The sequence below is a fragment of the Micropterus salmoides genome, unplaced genomic scaffold (genome assembly GCF_014851395.1).
Source record: "Micropterus salmoides isolate LMB-PRFRI ecotype aquatic unplaced genomic scaffold, ASM1485139v1 Ms_hic_scaffold_21, whole genome shotgun sequence".
In the NCBI taxonomy this organism is placed as follows: Eukaryota; Metazoa; Chordata; class Actinopteri; order Centrarchiformes; family Centrarchidae; genus Micropterus; species Micropterus salmoides.
In genome coordinates this window covers 23,549,647-23,555,600 of record NW_024041262.1, presented here as the reverse complement: position 1 = coordinate 23,555,600, position 5,954 = coordinate 23,549,647, and positions in this window count along the sequence as shown.

Sequence of the window (5,954 nt, the reverse complement as noted above, 5' to 3'; positions counted from 1 at the left end):
AGCTCATTTTGAACTACTTGATTATTTCTCTATGGATTAATCAGCTGATTATTTTTTCCATTAATCAACTGATTGTTTCAAAAAATTCTAAAAATAGTGAGAAATGCCGTCACAGTTACCCAGAGTCCAAAGTGACTCCATCACAGTGCTCGTTGTGTCCAAGCAACAGTCCAAACCTAATGACATTAAAATAATTTAAAAGGCAAGCAGCAAATCTTCACATCTTTGCATGAAAAATAAAACTGTAATCAAAATAGATAACCACTGACTAATTGGTCAAATGCATGATCATTCTAGTTGTACTTGTATAAACTGTTCAGTAGAGTGGTTTAATTTATGGCACAACATATTCTATAAGCTCTTAATATGTTTTGTGTGCAAAGGTCTTCATTTGTAAAGTAACAAGTAACTAAAGCTGTCAGCTGAAGTAAAAAGTACAATATTTCCCTCTGAGATGGAGTACAAGTTGAAGGTAGCATGAAAAGTACTTCAGATTTAGCTCACCGTATCAAAGTACAGTACTTGAGTAAATACACTTAGTTACATTCCACCGCTGCAGTCATTTCTCTCTGTCCTCAGCCTGACTTTCACAATAAGGTTGCACACGGAGGTCTGGAGTCCCATCACGAGCCTGATGAGCATAAGGAACAGCCTGTGAAAGGTTTTTATTATGTGGGAGTTTGGCAGTATTAGCCTTCATACATCCCCGCATAGGCAGTAGCACAGAAGGTTTTCCATGCAGACGTCTCTTTGCAGACATCAGGATGTGTTGCAGAACATCTGTCTAGCCGAGCTTTGAACTCCCTCAGGTTAATGACTTTAAAGTCTGCTGCATAGTCTGACTCCTTCCTACTTGGGTGGCAGGGATGCAGAGGTTAGAAAGTGCAGTCGGACGGTAATATTTCACATATATATATAAACAGACTCATCAGCATTTAAACAAATATGTACACGTGCTAAATGTATTTTGGCAAGCATGCAGCGTAACTAAGACTTTGTGCCTATAAGTGAATTAAGTAAGCAAATTTACACAGGTCTCATGAGTTCAAGGACATAATATATTGTGAATGTCTGTATTTATATGATGTTTTTATACATCGCAGGATGCTGGCCGGACCATGTGGAGAATTAGTGTCTTTCCCAAGGACATTTCCACATGTGGACAAGAGAAGCTACAGATCAAACCCCCAACCTGAGTACCAGATGCTGGGGGCAGACAGCCGGGCAGCAGAGAGCTGTGCCTCTCTTGTTACCCTCATTTGTTCTGCATTTCACATAGTGAGTGAAGTTCGGAGGAGGTGAGGACATTACTGAAACCTCCAGGTGCTGCCACTTGCCAACCTGCCTGCTTGGAGAGGAACTCACCAACAGGGGGCAGAGGAGAGCTTGAGAAGTCACTTCCTGCTGACAGGGACCTCTGTCATAGTGAGCTTGATGTGTGGGATGAACATGCTGAAATACACCTGCTGAGAGTAAGTCTGGTGATCGCTAAATGATAGTTCTGTTAGTCTGGGAGATGATCACTGTGTAACTCACTTGGGTTTCAAAGTTCATGGTCTTAATTTATCAAACTGCAAAAAGGAAGATAAATGTAAACGTCTTAAACTTTAAACTTTATTTTGACTTATAAATAAAAGACATCCAATGGTGGAAAGTAACTAAATATATTTACGCACATACTGTACTTATTCTAATTCAGAGGGAAACATTGTACTACTACTAATAATACTATTGTATCAATAAAAATATAAATAAACTAATGAGTTATAATATATTATTATAGGTTAAGTTACCCAGCATTACATAAAGTCATTAAAATGAGCCCCTATTCTTTACCAGATGCAACATCAAAATTATGAACACATGAATGCATCAATATTTATAATCCAATAATATTATAAACATTAAATGGGCCGTACTACATAATTAGCACTTTTACTTTTTGGTACTTAAAGTATAGCTACTTTGATGCTAGTGCTTTTACTGCAGTAAGATTCTGAATGCAGGACTTTTACTTGTTACAGAGTACTTTTACTTCAGTAAAAGATCTGAACACTTACTACTAGTGGCCGCATGATGGGAGCACAGGAAGACGTCATAAAGAGCGACAAAATCCGCAGTCAAGTGGATGGAATTCAGGACACTTTAATCCAGGAGACTGGAATTCGAGTCCTGTGTGAAACCAAGCAAACATGCACTAAACGAAATTATAAACGCAATCCGTTCATCGAAAATGTGCAGCTCCATCACACAGCACAACGCCACAGATGTCACCATGTTTCAGGGAGCGTGCAATTAGCATGCTGACTGCAGGAATGTCCACCAGAGTTGTTGCCCCTGAATTGAATGTTCATTTATCTACCGCAAGCCGTCTCCAAAGGTGGACCCCCCCGGACCACTGAAATACAGTAAACTGCACATTTTGGAGTGGCCTTTTATTGTGGCCAGCCTAAGGCCTTTTATTGTGGCCAGCCTAAGGCACACCTGTGCAGTACCCATGCTGTCTGATCAGCGTCTTGATATGCCACACCTGTGAGGTGGATGGATTATCTCGGCAAAGGAGAAGTGCTCACTAACACAGATTTTGATGGATTTGTGAACAATATTTGAGAGAAATAGACCTTTTGTGTAGAGAAAGTCTTAGATCTTTGACTTCAGCTCATGATGAATGGGGGCAAAAACAAAAGTGTTGAGTTTATAATTTTGTTCAGTGTACTTTCCTCAGTTGACCTAATATATTTATTTTAACCAAAACCACAATCTTTTCCTGAACCTAACCAAGTAGTTTTATTGCCTAAACCTAACCAAACCAACTAGTCCTCCAACCTAAACAACAACATATCACTTATCCATGCCTCCCAAAATGACACATGTGAGCTTTAACTACATTACGTACGTCAAGTGACATTAAACACGTGGTTTGATGTTTTGATGTTGAGGTTTAGGAAAACGTTCTCGTTTGGGTTAAAATAAGTACATTACAAAAGTCATGTGACAGAAGTCAATGACGCTACACATAACTCAACATACCCCATCCTGTTGCGTCTTACACAGACTTTCTGCCTATTTATAATATGACACCCGACTTCCTCCTTTGGACGGTTGTACGGCCACTAGAGGTGTAAATATGGGTTATAATCATGTGCTGCACAAACAACATGTATATTGTCTTTTTTTTCTGGTGAGGACAGTTTCAAAATAAGCAATTGTGTTGCCTAAAGTTAACCAAGTAGTTTTGTTGCCTAAACCTAATCAGGCTGCAACCCTTTCACAATGTTAACTATGGGTTTAATGTCACATGATTTATGTGAAATACTTCCAGTCTGGTCGCTTGTCACTGGCATAGACTGTATAGATAAAGGGGTAAACGTCGCCTGACTTCAAACAAGTTTGGCAGTTGCCATCTTAATTTTTTGAAACCAGACAGAGCGGAAGTGACCATATTTGGATGAGAGGGTGGCGCCAGCTAGCTTGGTTAGCAAGGTGCATCCATGATTCACGTTAACTGTGATATTAACCAGGATGCTAATTATGGCAACAAACAGGCTTAAAACTAAATGTACTTACCCGAAAAATAAACAGCCGGCGATTGACAGGTTGCCATGTTAGCGACTTGTCAATCCCGATAGCCCTAAAGCATCCCCTGCTTTATCTTCTATTTTCGTCAAAATGGGACCATAATTTACAAAATGAACATCATGCTGTGTTGAAGAAGACTTGAAACTAGAGTCTGAGACCATAAACTCATTAGAAAGTGTTGACTGAGGTAACAAATCAAGTGGGACGTAAGGTCATTATTCATCCAGTCCAGTGCAATCGGACTTCTTTTTGCAACCAGAGGAGTCGCCCCCTGCTGGCCGTTAGAAAGAATGCAGGTTTATGGGCTTCACTTTTCAGACCAGGAGGTTCCTGCTTGGTTGCTGGACTGGTAATTTCTAACAGTCATATATGTCGTTCTGGGACATTTAACGAAAAAATAAATGTTTTTGTCATTTAGGTATACAGCATAAGATAGATTTACTTCCATAGTGACAAGCGGAGCCAAAAAAGATGCATGTATGGACAATGCAAACACAATCAATGTAGCTTTATTCTTGTCATCTGCACTGTTACAGTCAAAATTGTGTTTTGAGATAACAATAAAACAGCAGCTGCTGGTGAGCTATTAAACTCCAAATTATTTGGTAATTGTAAAAACAGGTCTCAGAAGGTGTTTCACCTCTGTAAACATGCAGGAAGTGATGAGTTTGTTTTTAATAGCTAATTAAACCAGAGATCAGAAAACAGGTAGAGCTCCGTTTAATTCTATTTCTAAGTAGAAAAAGAACAAATAATTCTCAAATAAAATCCTTGTCTCAAAACAAATAAAAAAGTATGATGTGACTGTTGTTATGCTAATGTAATTAGCGCTGTTGCACTAGCTCTTTATACACAGCCTAGCTGTAACGTAGTGTTTACTAAGAGGGAAACTAAATCATTAAATTAACTTGTCACACACAGTTCTCATTACTAACTTTTTTGTATTTTTTCAGGGGTTGTTTTGGTGCTGGTGCTTTTATTAAACGCTGTGAGCATCACAAATTAAATTCCATTCATCAACAAACAAACCTTGGACAAACCTCTCCCTAACTATCTGTATGGATAGACTGAGACAATGGTAATTTTAGCAGTAATTTGCGTGAGCTGACCCTTTAAATCTCTCGATTTGTTCGGGCAGCGTGAAACAGTCTCAGGCCAAAAGCATTAGAGTTGGCAACCCTGAAAAACAGATGAAACAACAAAGCGCTTCACTGTGTGGCTCACTTGGGTTTCACAGTTTGCCACAACAAAGTTCATGTTCTGGAAAAAGAAAAATCTTGGACCAAGTGAAAGATAAAGGTAAAGAATCCATCAGTTTTTACTTGCAAACTTAAGAATAAAAGCTAAAAGATTTCTCTGCCAATGCTTTTTTTAAAAATGCATTGAGCATCACAACTTAAATTCCATTCATTTACAAACAAAACTTGGACAAAACCCCCAAAACTTTCTGTATAGATAGGTACAGACAATAGCAATCTTAGCAGTAATTTGGGTGAACTGACCCTTTAAATCTCTCAATTTGTTCCAACACGTTGCGTGAGAGAGACAAAGCGAGAGAGACAGAGCCTGAAGCTGAGAGTTGGCAACCCTGGATTAGTCATTACTTCATAAACACTGTTACAACTGTCAGGTGTAGTAGACTGTAGCTGACAAAAATCAATATTAGCTTGATTATAAAGAACCCTTTTAGATTGAAGAGGTCGTGTTGATTGACATAGATGAGCTCAGATAAGATCAAAATGCTGTTTTTAAATAAAAAAATAAAACAATAGCACCAGTTCCGTTAATAATCAGATATTCCCTACTTATTCACAAATTCCACCAACTCTAAAACGCACTCCAAGTATGCACAGGAGCAAATCTGAGAAGACAGACATTTAAATTGTTTATGTTATTGTTGTTTTTACTTTAAAATATCTGACATTTTCCTTCTTAATATGTAATGAAAACATTATTATGTCCTTTATCTTAAAAAATACATTAAATTTAACTTTTAGAATGTAAAACAATCAATGTGCATTTGGATTTGTCTATGTAAATCAACCTTAAATGTATTTATTTATTTAAATGTAGATAATTTTTGCATTTAGCCTATATATTTATGTGTATGCACGAGTGGTGATGTATTGTAGTCAACGCTGACCTCCTTTGGACTTAAATCGCAGCTGCGCTTTTAATGTAGTCTACATCTGCAACCTGTTTTCCTGTTCCACTGTGAAGACCCTATTATTTGTCTCCGGATAGTCTAGACTGCAGCCTAGTGCACTCTGCCCTCCTCCTGCAGAATGTAAATAGGTTTACTTTTCAACTCGCTCCTATACTGTAAAACTTTAACACGTAAAATTTCAGGATGTGTTAAAGTACTAACTACCGCT